Below are 21893 nucleotides of genomic sequence, written 5' to 3'. Positions count from 1 at the left end.
GTTTGGGGCTGGTGAGGGGAAGAAACCTGGATCTTAGCTCTCTGAGGTTTCAGGTTCCAGAACTCCAAGAGGAAGTGAGGGTTAATACAGCATTTTGATGTCAGCAAGCTGGTACACCACACATTACCCTGTGCCTCAGCTTGATCTGCATTTAACGTATTAGCGGGGCTTCCCTGGTGGCGCAGACGGTAAAGCGTCTGCCTGCAATGAGGGAGATCCAGGTTTGATCCCTGGGTCGGGAATATCCCCTGGAGAAGGAAATGGCAACTCACTCCAGTACTCTTGCCTGGAGAATCCCAGGGACGGGGGAGCCTGATGGGCTGCCGTCTATGGGATCGCACAGAGTCAGACACGACTGAAGCTACAGCAGCAGCAGCAGCAGCAGACTAAAGAAATTGATTTAGTTGTAACTGTTGTAAATTAACAATCAAAGGCAATAATCATATGGTTTAAAATAAACAGGAAAAAAACACTTTTTCAGGGGATAAACTAGTGAACGTAGGTTTATGTTTTAGAACTTTGGTGGCTATATCACTGAGAAGGAAATTGAAAGAAAAAAAAAAAACACCCAGATTTAGAGCAGGATTTATCAATAATTCTAATTTATTGACACATCAGTATCTGGGAGCTGTCAAACCACTGGGTTAAAAATAAAAGTAGTTTGGAGATGCTACATGTAGCTTCAGTCATGGTGTAAAGAATCAAGAATTTTAGGCTTGGAAGCAAGCCAAATGATGGTCAAATCTTCTCATTTTACAAGGGAAGAAAGTAGGTGCTCAAAGTCACATAGTTATTTAGTTTCAAAGCTGAATTTAAAAGTAGAGGAGACTTCCCTGATGGCTCAGTGGCTAAGGCTCTGAGCTCCCAATGCAGGGGGTCCAAGGTTCGATCTCTGGTCAGGGAACTATATTCTGCATGCTGCAATTAGGAGTTCACATTCCGCACACCACAGTGAAGTTCGAAGACCCTGCCTGCCGCAAACAAGACCTGGTACAGCCAAATAAACAATCGTTTTTTAAAATGATGACTGTATTGAAACAGAATGAAAGGCAGTAAAAAAAGTTTTAAAAAATACAAGTAGGTGTATTCATAGTAATACCAATACCTTTTCCAATCAATGAAAGACATCAATAAGCTCCACAGATCTGCATCAGCCAGTGAGTGCCCTCTGTTGTAAGCTATAGAAATGAACTCCAATTAACTTCAGCAGAAATGAAACTGACAGAACAGTGTCAGGAACTGTGAAATAAAATCACCATGGACTTGTCTTCAGTTGGGCCAACCAAGAGGCAGACTTTGGCCAGAACTCAAGCAACCATCTGACTGCAGTAAACTCTCATTCTCACTCTCTGTAGGGGCAGTCTGGGATACTGGGCATTAACGTGGCTCAGTTCAGTTGGGTCACCAGTCACAAGTCATCGTAGGGAACCAAATGAGCAGACTCATATGAGCAGACGGAGGTAACACACTGAATGAATCCGGACTGTCTGAGAAGGGCGCAGCTTCAAATTACATTGCTCCCTCTTCTGTGGACCATCCTCTGTTTTCGCACATGTACACACAGAAATATCAAAGTTCTGAAGCTCTCTGCGTCTGTATGAAACATGTTGATATATGGCTCCAGTTGGAAGCCTGGAGATCATGAGTATGATTGGGCCATTGGATGTGAGGAAACTGATTTAACTGTCTACAGGATACTCTCATGCAAGGCGATTAGTTGTTAAGCCAATGAAAAGGATTTTTTAAATCTGGTTAATAGGATTGGATAATGAGGGTACATTTTCAAATCCTAATAATCTCACTTATATAACCATACTTACTGCATCTTTACTCTTTCTGAACCAGTGCCATAAATTTTGAGCCAGAAACGTGAGTTCTGCACCCTAACATTCACCACAACACTGTTGATAATAGCCAGGACAGGGAAGCAACCTAAATGTCTATCAACAGATGAATGGATAAAGAAGATGTGGTATATATACACAGTGCAATATTGCTCAGTAATAAAAAAAAAAAAGAATGAAATAATGTCATTTGCAGCAACATGGATGAACCTAGATCATCATACTGGGTGATGTAAGTCAGACAGTGAGACAAATGTATGATAGACACAGTGCCTGAAGAACTATGGACAGGGGTTTGTAATATTGTACAGGAGTCAGTGACCAAAGCCATCCACAAGAAAAAGAAATGTAAGTAGGTAAAGTGGTTATTTGAGGAGACTTTACAAATAGCTGAGGAGAGAAGAGAAGCAAAAGGCAAGGGAGAAAGGGAAAGATACCCTCAAGCAAATGCAGAGTTCCAGAGAATAGTAAGGAGAGATAAGAAGACCTTCTTAAATAAAAAATGCAACAAAAAAGAAGTAAATAATAGAATGAGAAAGACCAGAGATCTCTTCATGAATACTGGAGATACCAAGGGAATATTTCATGCAAGGATGAGCACGATAAAAAAACAGAAACAATAAGGACCTAAAAGAAGCAGAAAAGATTAAGAAGAGGTGGTAAGAGAACACGGAAGAACTATACGAAAAGGGTCTTAATGACCTGGATCACCACGATGGTGTGATCACTCACCTAGAGCCAGACATCCTGGAGTGTGAAGTCAAGTGGGCCTTAGGAAGCATCACTGCAAACAAAGCTAGTGGAGGTGATGGAATTCTGGCTGAACTAAGTAAAATCCTAAAAGATGATGCTGTGAAAGTGCTGCACTCAATATGCCAGCAAATTTGGAAAACTCAGCAGTGGCCACAGGACCAGAAAATGTCGATTTTCATTCCAGTTCTCAAGAAAGGCAATGCCAAAGAATGTTCAAACTACTGTACAGTTTTGCTCATTTCACATGCTAGCAAGGTTATGCTCCAAATCCTTCAAGCTAAGCTTCAGCTATACTTGAATCAAGAAGTTCCAGATGTATAAGCTAGATTTAGAAAAGGCAGAAGAACCAGAGGTAAAATTGCCAACACTCGATGGATCATGGAATAAGCAAGGAAATTCTAGAAAAACATGTACTTATGTTTCATTGATTACACTAAAGCCTTTGACTGTATGGATCATAACAAACTGTGCAAAGTTCTTAAAGAAATGGGAATACCAGACCACCTTACCTGTCTCCTGAGAAGCCTATATGCAGGTCAAGAAGCAACTGTTAGAACCAGACATGGGACAACGTACTGGTTCAAAACTAGAAAAGGAGTACTACAAGGCTGTGTGTTGTTACCCTGCTTATTTAACTTATATGCAGAGTACATCATGCGGCATGCTCAGGGGGATGACTCACAAGGTGGAATCAAGATTGCAGGGAGAAATATCAACAACCTCAGATATGCAGATGATACCACTCTAATGGCAGAGAGTGAAGAGGAACTAAAGAGCCTCTTGATGAGGGTGAAAGCAGAGAGTGAAAAAGCTGGCTTAAAACTCAACATTCAAAAATATAAGATCATGGCATCCAGTCCCACCACTTCATGGTAAATAGAAGGGGAGAAAGTGAAAGTGGTGACATATATTATTTTCTTGGGTTCCCAAATCACTCTGGATGGTGACTGTAGCCATGAAATTAAAAAATATTTGCTCCTTGGAAGGAAAATTATGCCAGAAGAGACATCACTTCGCTGACAAATATCCATATAGTCAAAACTATCGTTTTTCCAGCAGACTTGGGTTCTATTCCTGGGTCACGAAGATCCCCTGGAGTAGAAAATGCCAACCCACTCCAATATTTTTGCCTTGGAAAGCCCATGGACTTAGGAGCCTGGTGGGTTACAGTCCATGGGGTTGCAAAGAGTCAGACATGACTGAGTGACTAAACAGCAGCATAGCATGTTGTTAAATACTTTAAATTAAAAAAGCTATATTTCTGGCTTTAATAAATCAAATTTTTAAAAATCATAATCCTTCATAAGGTTGCCAATGTTAATAGTTTGGTAGGATTTTTTTTTTTTTTCTGTGCCAGGAGTAAAACTTTAGAGGCTCTCTGACTGAATTGTTTTGAAGTGATAAAAAAAGCCTTCATAAATTCTTTATCCTTGTAATTTTGATGTTTTAACAATTATAAAGTTGCTAAGAAAAAATGATTTAGTTTTGGAAACAGCTTTAAAAAAGCATTAAAAATCTTCTGTTATGATATAAAGGCAATGGTATTCAATAATTATTTTTAGTGCAAGGGGAAGACAGTCACAGAACTTACCATTTTTATTAATTTCAATGTCACTGTACTAGGATTTAAAATGCATTTTTATTGCCATGTGTCATGTCATCAGTTTCAAAGGTTAGAAAAATGATGTATATGATGCCCCAATCTTTCCCATGTTTCGTTTTCTCCATGTAATGAAATGTAAAATTGACAGGACAGTGAGCTCTGTGGGATCAATGGGTCCCACATCACAACCTCATCACAACCAACTAACAAAGCCTCTTAATCAGGGGAACTGTATGCAGGACATAGCACAGCTGAAGTGTGATTCAGGGGCTGGCAGACATACAGCAGTGAAGAACCAGGGACATTTAAAAATGAGCTGTAATCCCGTTTTGATTGACTCTAAATGGAAAATGACACAAGGAAATTCAGGTGCTAAGTGTTGGAAGTTGTAGCCTGTTTTGTCTCCATACAGATTTTCGGGTAATCAAAAACATTCATTGATACCTAACAGAGTTTATGATTAGGACGATACTGCAGAGTCATAATGTAAAGATAAGTCTAGCATTACCAAGAAATCAGTTATGATTTTATTCTATTTTTTATTAAGTGCCTGCTATGAGTACATACCAAATACATAATGTTAAAACCACATACCGAGATAGTTAATTCAACTTCCTTATAATGGTTTAAAATGCCAGTTTGGTAAATGTGTCCCGGCTGATTACATTGGGAGTAATTTGATGTAATCAGCCAGCTAAGTGACTATTCTCCACTTGGCATATTGCTGCTTTCTTCATCCTGCTTCAGGTACTAGTGGCAAAATGAGGTATGATTTTAGCTGCTTTGGTATTGATGCGCCTGCCTTCTCAGTTTAAATAGTAGAGAAACCAACTATATCAAGGGTTTTTATTCCCCAGAGTACCATCCATGCCAAAGACAGGAAAAAAATCAGCTGGATTGGGGCCATCTTGTATCTTTTGAGCAGAGTATTCTTTACTGTGAGAGGCAAGTCACAGTGAGGATGACTGAATGGGACCCAGCATCTGAAGGAAATGGAGAAGCAACCTAGCACAAACATAACTGACTCAGTTTTCTGGCTCCTACTACATTCTCACCCCTTCATAACCCATGCTCAGATCATCATTTCACTACTAATTTAACATCTGTATTGTAAACATGAATCCAGATTGCTGAGACTCCATTCTTATTTTCTGTCTCAGGATTATGCCAAACGTCACTTTCTTTATAACACCCCTGACAGTTTCTATGTATCTTTTTCTATAAGGTCCATATTATTCTGGTTTTTTTTTTTCTTTTTTGGTTTATTCAACAAATATTTATTGAGCACCTACTGCAGTCCAGAAACTATTCTGGCAGCAGAGACTGGAACATGGACAGGGCACGTATTATTCCAGACATCAGAAAATGTAAATTTTAAAGAGGAAAGGCACACAACAGATAAGTAAATAAGTAAAACAGACATTATCAGAGGATGATAAATGCTATGGAGCAGGCTTCCCTGGTGGCTCAATTGTAAAGAATCCACCTGCCAGTGCAAGAGACAGGGGGGTCCGATCCCTCGTCTGGGAAGACCCCATGTGCCATGGAGCAAGGAAGCCTGTACACCACAGCTACTGAGCCTGTGCCCCCGAGCCCGGGAGCCACAACCCCTGAGTCCACGTGCCACAGCTACTGAAGCCTGCATGTCCTGGAGCTAAGATCTGCAAGAGGAGTCACCGCAGTGAAAAGTCCACACACTGCAACCAAGAGCAGCCCCTACTCATCACAACTAGAGAAAGGCCTCACAGCAAGGAAGACCCAGTAAAGCCAAAAAATAAGTAAAGAAATAGAAAAAAATTTTTAAATGCTATGGAGCCAAATATTTCAGGTTGGAAGATACAGGACATTGGCGGTATATTTTTAAATAGGCTGGCTAAGAAAGATGTTGCCAAGGAGATAACACTTGAGATACGTCGTGAAGGAAGAGAAGGATTGAACTTCGTAGATACCACAGTTACGTTATTAGTAGGAAAATGGGTTTGTGCGGTTGGTGTGAACTACTTGAAAATACATTCATGTAGAAATTATTAATGTAATTACCACAATGCTACTATAATACTTTTGACAGATACTTCTTTTACTGATACACCCAGTTTACTCTTAGCAGAGTCCATAGAGCCTCTGCAAACTATTAGTCACGTTAACCATGGATGTGTATGCGCATGTGCTCAGTCAAGTCTGACTCTTTTATGACCTCGTGGATTATAGACCACCAGGTTCCTCTGTCCATGGGATTTTCCAGGCAAGAATATTGGAGTGGGTTGCCATTTCCTACTCCAGGGATCTTCCCAACCCCGGGATTGAACCTTCCTCTCTTGAGTCTCCTGCATTGACAGGCAGAGTCTTTACCACTAGCGCCACCTGGGAAGCCCCAGGCAAGTAACCATAATTAAATTAAATGAATGAATTAAACTGCAAAATATATATGAATTAAACTGAATTAACTGCAAAGTATGAATTAAAACTGCAAAATAAGTGTAAAACAAAATACAGTATGCTGTGTTTAAAACTATAACCGAGGACTTTCCTGCTGGTGGGGTGGATAGAAATCCTCCTGCCAATGCAGGGGACACTTAAGATTAACATCCCTGCGCTGTTAAGATTCCATGTGCCTGGGGCAACTAAAGCCCTTGGGTCACAATTACTGAAATCTATGCGCTCTTGTCCCGGGAGCCACAGCTACTGAGCCTATGTGCTGCAGCTACTGAAACTCTCCTGCCTGGAGTCTGGGCTCCGCAACAAGGGAGGCTGTAATGAGAAGTCCGTGTATCGCAACCAAGAAGAGCCCCCAGTCATCACAAGTAGAGAAAGCCCGCATGCAGCAACGAAGACAGAGTGCAACCAAAAATAAATAAATAAATAAATTTCAAAAAAACTGAAACCAAAATATAGTGTTGGAAATGAGCCAAGCAAAAGGTAGCAAGTTTTAAAGGTAGTCATATATGATAGTTTGAAATGTGCATGCGATTTAGTATTATGAGACAGGTTAGTGCTCACTAATATATATCTACCACTAGAATTTTTAAAGACAATTTTGTTAGCTGGAAGAGACTGTGCTATTGTGATGAATAATAAGCTTATATGTAGCAGGCTCACGTGTACCTTCAGTAAGAATGGATCTTGTGTATAGATCACTATTCATAGCCTGTAACTTAAAACTTGAAAATCAGGATCTCAATAATATTCTTTTAATGAAAGATATTTTTAAACTTACATTAATAAATATTAATACCTTTCCTCCATTTAGAAATCTAGATGGACTTTCATTTTATATTTAAAAGCTAAAAGAGTCTAAAATACATGGTGATTTGATCATATCATACATACAAATTAATCAAATCAAACTCAGAAGTCAAACAATAATACTTCACTAAGTCATATAAATAACTGAGTCCATGATAAAAAATAGATTATTCTAGCCATTTACTTAGTTTTCTAAGTATTAAGAAGATTCAGACAAAATGCTTTATAATCTAGCTACCACTGTTGGTATAATTCCCTAGGTATAAAATCAATTTAGTTTTTAACATGTTAATCATATATTCTCTGAATAGATACAGGATGCCTGAACATTAATTAAGGTTAGATTAGTTGGTGAAAAAGTTTAATTTAACATTAATTTTAGTAGTAATGAGACACTATAAAAAGTATATTCATATAATCAATGAGCAAGACTTTGGTGGAGAGAAAAGATTCTTTTTGCTGTATCAGATTTATTAAGTTGCTATAAATATTTTACAATTCAGTCTCCAAAAAAATAGCAGAAATGGCTTAGTTGTTTATCTTCTCATTGCTCTTCTAGAAACCATACAGAGCATCAAGGAGACTGGAGAGGGGAAAAGGAGGAATTTGCAAACTATATTTTCTACAAAACTAGGAAGCATGGCGATTGTGGAAACCACATGTACATATAAGGAAAGCACATGAGACCTGTGGAATCTGAAGGAGAAACTGCTGGGTGCAGGATGTCAGGAGAGAAAAGGAAGTTCTGATTGTCAAGTATTAAACATTGATGGGAAATAATCTCTCTCAGGAGAGAGCCCTTCAAAGGGTAAGAATTTAAAATTTTAATTTAAAAATTCCCAAAGCAACTATTTGTTCAAATAGAAGATAAAATCTGCATTAAAAAAACTCCTTAGATAAAAAGAAAAATGAGAACTTAGGGGATACAGCCAAATGTATACTCAGAAGTAAAATAACATGCTTCAAAGAGGGCATCAGGTTTTAAAAAAGAAAACATTAATAAATTATTCAGATAAAGAATACAGAAGAGATGGAAATAGTTTATAGAAATATGAGAATGAAAATAAATGGGATCAAAGTAGAAAGATGAAAAAATTTAAAAATTAGAAGAGAAACAATTCATAAGTAAATCCAAAATTTGTGATTTCTGTTGTACTTTGTTTTTGCATGTTTGTGGAGAGTAGGGATAGAAAGAATGTGTAACACACAGAGCATAAACACTATAACAAATGTGATAAAAGAAAAAATTAATTTTAAACATAAAATAGGAGATAAAATCAGAGATATGAAATTCGAGACCTTTCATAGACCCACTAATAAATTTGAAAATATTATTGAAATTGGCAATTTTCTGAAAAATTACCAATACTCATTCCAGAGTAAAAAAAAATTGAATAATAACCATGGAGAAATTTAAAAATACGTTATTAAATTTATTAAAGAATTCTTTCCTTAATGGTTTAATTGTAGATGCAACTGATTCTATACAAACTACTACAGGTTAGAAACATAGAATGTTTTTTCATCATTTTCAAAGTGAACATCCTCCTGAGCTCAGAATATAGTAAAATTCTCTCCCCCTCACTCACTGTAGGCAAACCTGCTTAAATATGTAGAATAAAAAAAGCACCTTTGGGATTCATTAAAAAATCACAACAAAAACAGATACAGACTCACAGAGAGTTGCCAAGGGGGACGAGAAGGAGGGAGGACCGAATTGGGAGTTTGGAACTAACAGATGCAAGCCATCATATAGAGAATAGAGGAATGACAAGGCCCTAATGCAGAGCACTGGGAATTATATTTAATATTCTGTAATAAACTATAATGGAAAAAGAAAATAAATCACTTTGCTATACACCAGAAACTAACTCAACACTCTGAGGTGGCTCAATGGTAAAGAATCCGCCCACCAAGGGGGACGCAGGAGACTGGGATTCAATCCCGGGTCAGTAAATTCCCCTGGATTAGAAAATGGCAACTCACTCCAGTATTTTCACCTGGATAATTCCGTGGACAGAGGAGCCTGGCAGGGTACAGTCTGTGGGGTTGCAAAGAGTCAGGCATGACTGATCGATTGAGCACATGCTTCAGTAAAAAAAATCACAACAAGCTAATAACCCTCTACAACCACATAGAGGTATCCATAGGAATTCAAGAATATATTAGTATTGGGAAAGATATTGATATTATATCATCAATGTATTATAGAAAAAAGTCACCATCTCAATAAATTACCAAAACTATATAATGGAATTACACATCTAGAAGTTGATGAACCAGGAGGAAAATTAGGCAAATATGGCATTATAGAAATGTAGAGAAAAATGTTTCAGTAGTGGGTTGGGTTTTGGTTCTAAAAGTTGAAATATTATGAAGATAGAAAGCAAGCAGTTGCATTAAGATGGCAAGTACTGTGACCAAGATAAACAGAGTTTCAGTGGAATGCAGGGCGTAAAAGGGAGAGTAGAGTACAAACACAGAAAGGAAATATAGATAACTCTATGATATTGGCTTGGAGAAGGCAATGGCACCCCACTCCAGTACTCTTGCCTGGAAAATCCCATGGGCGGAGGAGCCTGGTGGGCTGCAGTCCATGGGGTCGCTAAGAGTCGGACACAACTGAGCAACTTCACTTTCATGCATTGGAGAAGGAAATGGCAACCCACTCCAGTGTTCTTGCCTGGAGAATCCCAGGGGCGGGGGAGCCTGGTGGGCTGCCTTCTATGGGGTCGCACAGAGTCGGACACGACTGAAGCGACTTAGCAGCAGTAGCAGCATGATATTGGCTATGAGGTCAAAAACATACAAATAATCGGATTGTGTGGCAAACAATACAACTACTTTAATATCAAACTTTGGAATAACTAGAATTTAGAGGATTGTACACCCAACTAGAGATTCTATCATCTACCATATTCATTCATTCTTTCATTCACCAATAGCTGAGCAGCTACTAGGGAGAAAAACACTGTAGCAAAGGATTCCAAATTATATTCTGTTCATGAGGAGTTTGTATTCCAGTTTTGGAAATTAAGACAATAAGAATACATGATAGAAGGTTTAGGGGTATAATACATTTTGTCCAGGCCAAACACATACACACATGCACGTGCAGCAAAACACTTTTCATAATTATTTCTTCCAGACCATAGTTTAAAGCCTATTCCAGAAAAATGCACACTAATACTTTTAAAATCATATTTTAGCTCAGAAAATAAAGGTACAGATATTTAAATATACCATGATAAAGTGTAAGTCTAAACAAAAGGCAATTACTTGGATGCTTCAGGCATAAAGAATGATTAAATGTAGTCATGAATCTTTCAAGGAAAATTGTTGGTTGTTCAGAATTTGTTTGGCTATCACAAATCTCATTTTCTTTTTAAATATTGACCTAACTTTAGTAGTTTTTTGAATAATATAAGTAAATCAAAGCCTAAAAATGCCTGGAAAAACAGAACTCAACTAGGAAAACAAAATTGTGGAAGTTGGAGAACGATAGGATCCATAGTTTAGATAACTAATCCAAAACTACTTTTTATTTTTTAATTAACTACAAACATGGATTCTGAAAAGATTATTTATTATACCTGTGTAAGGTATTGTAACATGCAATAGGAAGAATACATAAAGGAAGCAAAAACCGTCTGCCCAGTCACATTTTACGAAGTCTTCAGCCTTTCCAGTAGTGTAGATATCTGAAATGAATTCGGTTTTGGCTTATCTGAAAAACAGTGTTTTTTATTCTTACTGTTAAAAGAATAATTTTCATAACATCAAATTCTGATTTCTTAAAGCACATAGAGTTCTGATTTCTCATTAAAGATGCTATTGCATTTTCTTTTTTTTTTTCCTCATGAGAAACAAGTCCACTTAGTTCATACAGCTATTCCTCTGATTGTAATGTATCTCCGCCCCCCCTCTTGCTACTTAAGACACTTTCTTTGTTTTTGATACTCATTTATAGTTTGATTATGATGTCTCTCAGTTTATTTTCTTTGTATTTATCCTGTGTGGAGTTAGCTGAACTTCTTGTTGGTTTCCATGCATGTGAAAAATTTCTCCAATTAATCTGCCCTATTCTCCCTCTTATATTTCTAGAACTTCATTTGCATGTATGTCAGACCATGTAGTATTTATCACAGTTCAGTGATACTCTTTATTTATTTATTTTACAATTTTTTCTTCTATCTCTATATCGGAGAATTTCAGTTGACCTATGTTTAATTTCACTGACATCTTTCTCTGTTGTCTCCAATCTGCTATTAAGCCCACTGAACATATGTAAAACCCTTATCTGCTGTTTTCAATACATCAGCCATCTTAGAGTTTTTTCCTACTGAATACTTAAAATTCTTTTTTCTTGACAATGAATCACTTTTCCCTGATTCTTTGAGGTTGAGTACTTTTTATTACATGTTAGACATTGTGGGGGAAAGATGTAAAAACTGAATTCTGTCATCTTCCTCTGAAAGTGTTTACTTTTGTTCTAACAGTTAAATTATTGTTCATTCACCTTGACTTTGTGGAGGCTTGGTTTAATACTTTACTACTTTGTTTTAAAATCTGAAACTTGTCGTTTTAATGACAAATATTTCAGTAAATCTAAGTAAGATATCAGAGAAGGCAATGGCACCCCACTCCAGTACTCTTGCCTGGAAAATCCCATGGATGGAGGAGTAGGCTGGGTAGGAGTAAGATGTAGGCTGCAGTCCATGGGGTCGCTGAGGGTCGGACACGACTGAGCGACTTCACTTTCACTTTCCACCTTCATGCATTGGAGAAGGAAATGGCAACCCACTCCAGTGTTCTTGCCTGGAGAATCCCAGGGACGGAGGAGCCTGGTGGGCTGCCGTCTATGGGGTCGCACGGAGTCGGACACGACTGAAGTGACTTAGCAGCAAGTAAGATATAGTTGAGAGCAATTAATAACAATAACACTAGTGGATTACTTGACAATCACATTTAAAAGGTATTCAAATAGAAAGAGAGAAAAGAAGAAAGAAAACAAGTCGGTTGCCTTCCCCTTGCCCCTGGGATAAATGCAATCTCCCCAAATTGAGATACATCACTCTTCATAGTCCCATCTCAGAGCAACTTTCCAGTTTTCCAGTCTCCTCTGTCTTCTAACACCCAGCAGTAGAACTTAACTCTGTTCAAGACTCAAACTTTTGCAAATGCTGTGTTCTACACCAAGAATAGGCTTGTGGCTAATATCTTTTCAATACTACTCACAAATTACTCAAAAAAAATCATAATTCTATTAGACAAGGTTAGGTCCTGCATCCTGAGACCCTCAACAATACTTTTTTCATGTGTCTATAACAGATTTTATCTCATCATATCAGTTCTCTAGTGGAATTCTTAACATTTATTCATTTACTCAACAACAGCTATTCTGTACATAAGATGTAAGAGGTATTGGTATAGGTGCTCAGGATACCATGATGAAAACGATAGAAATGACTTTTTACCTCCAAATGTACTGGGTGTTGTGTTCAGATTTTGTCTTGAGAAGCACTACTGGACAGTGGTTAAGGGAACAGACTTTGGAACTAGACTGCACTGTTTGAAGCCCATCTCTACTATTTACGAGCTAAATACCCTTGAAAAGTTACTTCTCTGTGCCTCATTTTCACCATATGATAATTGTCAATAGTATTTCATAGTTTCCATGTGAGCTTAAAATACATAAACCAGTAGAATGGAGTCTGGTATACAAGCGAAGTGAAGTTGCTCAGTTGTGTCCGACTCTTTGTGACCCCATGGACTGTAACCTATCAGGCTCCTCTGTCCATGGGATTTTCCAGGCAATAGTACTGGAGTGGATTGCCATTTCCTTCTCCACGGGATCTTAGAACTCAATAAATATTTGATATTATTTTCTTCTCATGCCTAGATTATGATGTCCAAAATATTATAGGTGCAGACAACATCTTGTTGAATGAATGGATACCTATGTTTCTGTATTAAAAGATACATATCACTTATTGAAGACATTTTATATTGCTTCTCTGTTTTTTCCTTAACCAATAAGAAGCTATATAAGAAGTCAGAACTCGGGCTAAGAAATATTAAAAGTACATTTGTTAATGCAATAATAGCATTTGCTTCTTTTCTACTTGCTCATTCAACAAATTTTTTTTTGCTCTTGTTCGTTAAAAACAAAAATGTAACTATTCTTTGGGAGTTTATAAGTTAGATGGGAAATTGATATATATTTAATTACATATAATAAAGTAAAATGTTGTATACAATGAGGATGTGATAGAATGAAATAAATCACACATTTGAAAGCATACATGAACTGCTTGGCATATATTAATTTGAATTATATAAAAATACCAATATTTTAATGGCTTGACTAGTCAAATGGCAATTTTATATGATTCAAAACACTAGCAGATAATAAATACATTCATGTATCAAAATAATATGTTATTCAGAAGAGGGGAAAACTTTCAAGGATTTCACTTTTCAGAATGACAAATAAAGCTTTAGAATAAGAGGCAATTGGCATAGATTTGAAGAAAAAGTAGATAAAACTCAAGTCATTTAGTGATTCTTGAAATGTGGTCCCACAACTTTAGACGAGCATTGGAAGTAGTGACCAAAATACAGCTAACCTGAAAGAACAGTGGTCAGACGTTTTTAAAAAATATTTCTTTAATTTCATTTACTTTATTTTTGCCATAGTTTTCCATTTTCTGAAGTTGGAAGGGGAGGGGAAAATTGCTCAAGACAAAGTCTTTCTAACTTATAAATGTTCTTACAATTAAATTCTATAGATCAAGAAATTTTATAAATCTAATATTTTTACTTTTATGTTTTGGAAGCTCCACACAGCTGGCAGGATTTTGGTTCCCCAACCAGATGTTGAACCCAGGCCCTTCAACAGTGTGAAGGAAGTGTGAAGTCCTAACTGCTAGACTGCCAGAAAGTACCCTATAAATCTGACAATTTCACACGTCTATGTCTATGATAATATTTCCTCCCAGTTATTCTTACTTAATATAACTTCTAAAATATAGTGCACTAAAATATTCTGTGTTAAGTCAGAAGAATTTAAGTTTATTTTCTTGATCTACTTAGTCATTCGCTTAGTAAAATGCAACAACATGCATTTCAAGGAGTCAGTTCTTTGTTCAAAAATTCATTTAATGAATAGAAGGATACAGAGCTACACTCAATACTTAAAGCACTGCATAAAATTAAAAACACTGAGTGAATTTAAGGATTTTTAGTAAACTTTCATGCTTTAAAGTGCAAGTAATTTGAACTGTAATTAAAGACAGTTTATTAATACTTCTCACTTGAATACTTGGATTTATGATTTTTAAAATGGAAATTCCAAATGATACATGTGTTATGTATAAGTCCACTTAACCAAGGGAGAATTTTGACTAGATTTTATATTAATTTATATGCATTTAATACTGATAACATCATTTTTGCATCTTCACATGACATGAAAATAAGTAAATGGTTACTTAGTCTTTGAACAAAATATACACTAAAACATATGACCTCTGATACTAATAGCTAGTCAACACTGCTTTGTCTAAAGCACTTACTCAAAAATTATCCCAATATGCTAACTAATCTGAACATTATTGTCTTACAGATATTAGTTCCACCCCTGCAACAACTATGCTGCTGCTGCTGCTAAGTCGCTTCAGTCGTGTCCAACTCTGTGCGACCCCATAGACGGCAGCCCACCAGGCTCCCCTGTCCCTGGGATTCTCCAGGCAAGAACACTGGAGTGGGGTGCCATTTCCTTCTCCAATGCATGAAAGTGAAAAGTGAAAGTGAAGTCGCTCAGTCCTGTCCGACTCTTAGCGACCCCATGGACTGCAGCCTACCAGGCTCCTCTGTCCATGGGATTTTCCAGGCAAGAGTACTGGAGTTGGGTGCCATTGCCTTCTCTGCTGAAACAACTATAAATAAAAATAAATATGTAAGGGAGACAATGGCATTTTGATGTTGTGGAAGCACCTCTGAACTGGGATTTAGGAGATTCTTCGTCACTTGGGAAATGAGGGGATGTAAATTAGATTGTCTTTATCAGCTCTAAAGTTTCATGATGCTGATACTAGATTGCAAAGATTCTGAAACAAGCGCTTAATGGAAAATACAAAGGGTTTGCCAGAAGATAAGCTGTGGGTCTTATCTTTTTCTTTCTCATGGTTTAATCTCAGTCTGTATATATCTACTGTGTTTAGAAAAAAATCTTTTATGCATAAAGAAGAGGTATTTGTTTAACCGAAAATCTTTCAAATATAGCAGACAGGAGAAATAACTCTTCTCTTCATTTAAAATAACCCATATGAAAGGATTAAAAATATAATCTGCAACTTTTATCAAAGTGTCTTTTTCAGTTGATCCCACTTGCAAAATAAATGTATTTTGACAAAATCAACATAGGTAAATATATGACAAATCTATAGGAAGACAGCTGTCTGCATCCCAAACATTTAATCTTCATGCTGGGCTCCTTCTTCCATTATCAATGTATTTTCTAACCTTGACAATAAGGTTCTTTTGCCCACTGATACTAGTTTTCAAATGATTCCTCTCTATAAGGCAAGTGTTCAGCAGTGTAAGGTATGATCCTACCCTGTGAAATATACATGGATTTTAACAATGAGGACCAAAAGGGGATGAGTACTTAAGTGATGGAATCTGAATACTATAGTATATTTAAGCAATGCTCTCGTTCATCAGACCACCAAATAGATACTGACAGAGAAAGCTGGTCATACATTTGCACCTCCGTATTAAACAGTTATAGATCTATTTCCTTGGGTTTTAGGCATCAACTCAGGTTTACCTTGGCATAAGAAAATAAATGGCGTAAACCATTTAAGCATTAAAGATATGGGTAATGAGGGACTGAGGTCTAGACAGAGGCTAGGAATGTTTGGCAGCAAGAGGAAAGAGTAGTTGGCATGTCAGCTGAGTATCAGCCAGAACCTACTTAGGCAGAAAGAGGGGATAAAGCATTGAAGTGTACAGAAGGGACAGCCTTCTGTTGGACTTCAGAGCAAATACAGCATATGTACCTGGTGTGTGAAAGAAACACTGATGATGCTTATTATACAGCTCAGAATATTTAACTCATACATGTTTTTGTATAAGTAGGCATACCCTCCATCTGACTAACTAACCCCTCCAAGAGCTTGCTATATCCTTCCAAGAGTACCTAAAACAAGCAAAAGAATGAAAACACCAATCAACCAATGAACAAAACCAGGCAATTTTTATTTGCCTGATTTTTGTTTTTTACTTTATACAGAACAGTATAAATTGAAACCTTGTTTCTTTATACTTTGTAAAAATAAATATTTCTCCTGTTGATTAGACAAGAGGATGATATAGTATTCTAAGATTAGTTTCAAACAAGTAAAATTTTGGTACAATTATAAGTGTTGGTAATAAGTAAAAACTAAAAGAGATAATAAAGAATTAAAACTCAAAATTCCCAAATGTTTAGTCTAATACTGTCATTTCACAGATTCATGAATTATTCCCAATCTTTAAAAAATATTAAAATAGTATTTACATAGGCATTAACTATATGGTAACAAGTGGCTTCCCTGGTGGCTCAGGCAGTAAAAAATCTGCCTGCAATGTGCAAGACCCAGATTCGATCCCTGGATAGTAATCCTCTGGAGAAGGAAATGGCAACCTACTCCAAGATTCTTGCCTGGAGAATTCCATGGACAGAGGAGCCTGGAGGACTGCAGTCCATGGGGCTGCAAATAGTTGGACTGAGCAGCTAACACACACACACACGGTAACAAACTCCAGATTCCCCCAAATTCAAGTGTGTTTGCTAAGGTGACTCCATGGTAAAGAATCTGACTGAAATGCAAGAGATGCAAAGACGTGAGTTCAATCTCTGGATGAGGAAGATCTCCTGGAACAGGAAACAGCAACTTACTCCAGTAATCTTGCCCATGGACAGAGGAGCCTGGGGTCACAAAAGAGTCAGACAAGACTCAGCAACTAAACAACAACATATGGTAACTAATTCCAGATTTCCCCAAATTTAGGTATATTTCCTAATATTCTAGTACCCATGTACAAAAGTGTCTCTAGAATACTTAAAAATATATATCCATATAATGAATGAGCTAGTCAAAACATCATGTATTTTAGGTGGAAGCTATCAATATTCAAATGGTTATTCAGATTTTTCACTTTATATTAGGATATTTTGACATGATGAAGACATGAAAAAATTCATTTTTATTATAAGGTATATCCACATTTGGTGACTTGTTGAGAGGATATTTAGATGACTAATTCATGACAAACTTCAGTGGCTGGAGTAGCATGCAAAGAACAGCCTGAAGTCATTTCAGACATCTTAGTAGCTCTCTGACTTTAGCTACTGAGATTTCACTTAGCAAAATTTATAGAAATAAAAATCTCTTTTAAAAAAAGGATTTAAAAGACACTAAATATAAACATGGAACAACAGACTGGTTCCAAATAGGAAAAGGAGTACGTCAAGGCTGTATATTGTCACCCTGCTTACTTAACTTATATGCAGAGTATATCATGAGAAACCCTGGGCTGGAAGAAGCACTAGCTGGAATCAAGATTGCCGGAAGAAATATCAATAACCTCAGATATGCAGATGACACCACTCTTATGGCAGAAAGTGAAGAAGAACTAAAAAGCCTCTTGATGAAAGTGAGAGTGAAAAATTTGGCTTAAAGCTCAACATTCAGAAAACTAAGATCATGGCATCTGGTCCCATCACTTCATGGGAAGTACATAGGGAAACAGTGGAAACAGTGGCAGACTTTATTTTTGGGGGCTCCAAAATCACTGCAGATGGTGATTGCAGCCATGAAATTAAAAGACACTTACTCCTACTTACTAGATAGCATATTGAAAAGCAGAGACATTACTTTGCCAACAAAGGCCCATCTAGTCAAGGCTATGGTTTTTCCAGTGGACATGTATGGATGTAAAAGTTGGACTGTGAAGAAAGCTGAGGGCTGAAGAATTGATGCTTTGAACTGTGGTGTTGGAGAAGACTCTTGAGAGTTTCTTGGACTGCAAGGAGATCCAACCAGTCCATTCTAAAGGAGATCAGTCCTGGGAGTTCTTTGGAAGGAATGATGCTAAAGCTGAAGCTCCAGTACTTTGGCCACCTCACGTGAAGTGTCGACTCATTGGCAAAGACTGTGATGCTGGGAGGGATTGGGGGCAGGAGGAGAAGGGGACGACAGAGGATGAGATGGCTGGATGGCATCACTGACTCGATGGACAGGAGTCTGAGTGAACTCCGGGAGTTGGTGATGGACAGGGAGGCCTGGCGTGCTGCGATTCGTGGGGTCTCAAAGAGTCGGACACGACTGAGCGACTGAACTGAACTGAAATATAAATAAAATTTACTTGATTATTGTTTATGGTCAATTAATTATGAGACAGAAATGGAAATTTTTCAAATATATCAACCATAAATAGTAAGCTTACTTAACAGCTTCAAAAGAGTTTATGCCAATAATTAACTTACTCTCTATTGATAGTTGAGTAGGGGTGGAGATTCTAGAAGCCTGGACTGAGACTAACACAGAAGGACAACAGGGTAAATGACAGGAAAATTTCCTTAACAAAGATAATTTACCAAAAATTTAATAAAAAACAGTTTCTGAACAGTTCTATATCTATGGAAGACAGTGGATCTATAAATTAACATTCACAAAAATATAAATACCAGTCATTACTTGTGAGTCTTTCTAAATATACAAAAAATACACAGCATTAATCAAAGCAAAACTTTCCTTGGCATATAAAGAGAGGGACTATTTTCCAATGTATTTTATGAGGTCAGAATAAATCTGATACTGAAATATGACAAGGACAATGTAATGAAGAAATATTACAGGCCGGACTCTCTCATGACATGTAGGCAAAATCCTTAAATAAACATTAGCAAGTCAAATAAAGTAATATATAAAATATATGATGTGTTATCATGATGAATTGTGATTTGTTTCAGGAAAGCATGTTTGCATTAATATTAGAGGAGTTAATATAACTAACCACATTAAGAGAATGAAGAATAAAAATAATTTAACTATATCAATAAATCAGTAAGTACAGAAAAGCTGCTTGACAATATTCAACATCAACGATGATAAAAAAAAATTCTACGAATTGCAATGGAGGAATGTTTCCTAAATTTCACAAAGGATATTTATTTAAAAAATCCACAGCTATGATTACATTTAATGATGAAATATTTAACATTTTTTCCTTAGGTTGGAAAAGGCAAGAATGTCATTATTACCATTTCTATTAAACTCTAAATTGTAGCTTCTTTCCAGGTCAAAAACCATTGAAAAAGGATAAAGGTGGAGAGGATAAAGGGAAACAGATGGCATGATTGTGTATGTTTATAAAATCTAGTAATATTTCCAGATAAACTAGGAGAAATTACTGTATAAATTTAGCAAGATTCAAAACTAATAATAATATACAAGTGTAAATTTTATTTCTATATGTTGAAGACAAAAAGTAGAAAATAATACTGAAACTATCACAATATTTGTTAATTGGTTATACTTGAATACAAAATAAAAAGTTTAATAAAAAAGGAAAATAACAATAAAATGTCATTTATAACACCAGAAATCTAACTCCTAGAAATAAGTCTTCCAATAGATGTGCTAAAACTACAAAATATGGTTGAGACACATTAAAAATAACAAAAATGAATAGAAAGAATGCCACATTCCTGCATTGGAACTCACTACTTTGTACCATGTAGAATTTTTTTAAAGAGCCCCAATGATTTACACTACTGCATTACTTCCTCCTCTTGAAACAATGGGTGGGACTTTTAACTTGCTTCTAATCTATAGAAGATGTATGGATGTGAGAGCTGGACTATAAAGAAAGCTGAGTGCCAAAGAATTGATGCTTTTGAACTGTGGTGTTGGAGAAGACTCTTGAGGGTCCCTTGGACTGCAAGGAGATCCAACCAGTTCATTCTAAAGGAGATCAGTCCTGGGTGTTCATTAGAAGGACTGATGCTGAAGCTGAAATTCCAATACTTTGGCCACCAGATGGAAATAATTGACTCATTTGAAAAGACCCTGATGCTGAGAAAGGTTGAAGGCGGGAGGAGAAGGGAACGACAGATGAGATGGTTGGATGGCATCACCGACTCAATGGACATGAGTTTGAATAAACTCTGGGAGTTGGTGATGGACAGGGAAGCCTGGCGTGCTGCAGTCCGTGGGGTTGCAGAGTTGGACATAACTGAGCGACTGAACTGAACGGATGGCAATGGTGAAGGGATTTTACAGATATGATCAACATCTCTAATTATTTTTTTTAAAGGGTCATTGTCCTGAGTGGGTCTGGCTAATCACATGAGCCATTTAAAAAGAGTTTAGACAGCAAAGAAGGAAGAAGTCAAGAAACTCATTCCTCCTGGTCTTGACGAAGCAAGCTGCCTTGATTTCTATATGGTGAAAGAACAGATACTGATTCCTGACCTCTGAGTGAGCCTGAGGCAGATCTAATGTAGAAAGAGACCAAGGTCTCAAATTAATAAAGAGAAATCACATAACCAATGAGCTGATAAGGCCCTTCATAACATTTACCATTTTTGATGCAAGGGTCAAGTAAGTATTATTGCTCCCAATGATTTAGGTCACAATCAACTCCCAGACTCACCCTACACTGACAGTTCAGGAGATCCTAGAGCTCATTAAGAACTCTCTTTACTGTGTCCAGTTCCACATGTTGAATGCCTTTGACCCCTATTTATCATTCAATTTGATGACCTAGCTTTGGGCTACCAACTGCTCTATCAGATCATGCAATCCATATTCCTGTAGATCAGTCTTAGCCCATAACTACTACTGTAACACAGATGTTGTTCAGTCACTCAGTCATGTCCAGCTCTTTGCGATCCCATGGACTGCAGCACACCAGGCCTCCCTGTCCCTCACCATCTCCTGAAGTTTGCCCAAGTTCATGTTCATTGCATCAGTGATGCCATCCAACCATCTCATCCTGATGCCCTCCTCTCCTTATGCCCAGGGATCTTTCCCAGCATCAGGGACTTTTTCAATGAGTTGCTATTTGCATCAGGTGACCAAAATACTGGAGCCTCTTCAGCTTCAGCATCAGTACTTCCAATGAGTATTCAGGGTTGATTTCCTTTCAGACTAACTGCTTTGATCTCCTTGCAGTCCAAGGGACTCTCAGGTGTCTTCTCCAGCACCACAGTTCAAAGGCATCAATTCTTCGTCACTCTGCCTTCTTTACAGCCCAGTTCTCACAACCATTCATGCTCACCGGGAAGATCATAGCCTTGACTATACAGGCCTTTGTCAGAAGAGAAATGTCTCTGCTTTTCAACACACTGTCTGGATTTGTCATAAATTTCCTGCCAAGAAGCAATCATCTTCTGA

The sequence above is a fragment of the Oryx dammah genome, unplaced genomic scaffold (genome assembly GCF_014754425.2).
Source record: "Oryx dammah isolate SB20612 unplaced genomic scaffold, SCBI_Odam_1.1 HiC_scaffold_29, whole genome shotgun sequence".
In the NCBI taxonomy this organism is placed as follows: domain Eukaryota; kingdom Metazoa; phylum Chordata; class Mammalia; order Artiodactyla; family Bovidae; genus Oryx; species Oryx dammah.
The sequence above is the reverse complement of the archived record's forward strand: the minus strand, read 5'-3'. Positions refer to the sequence as shown.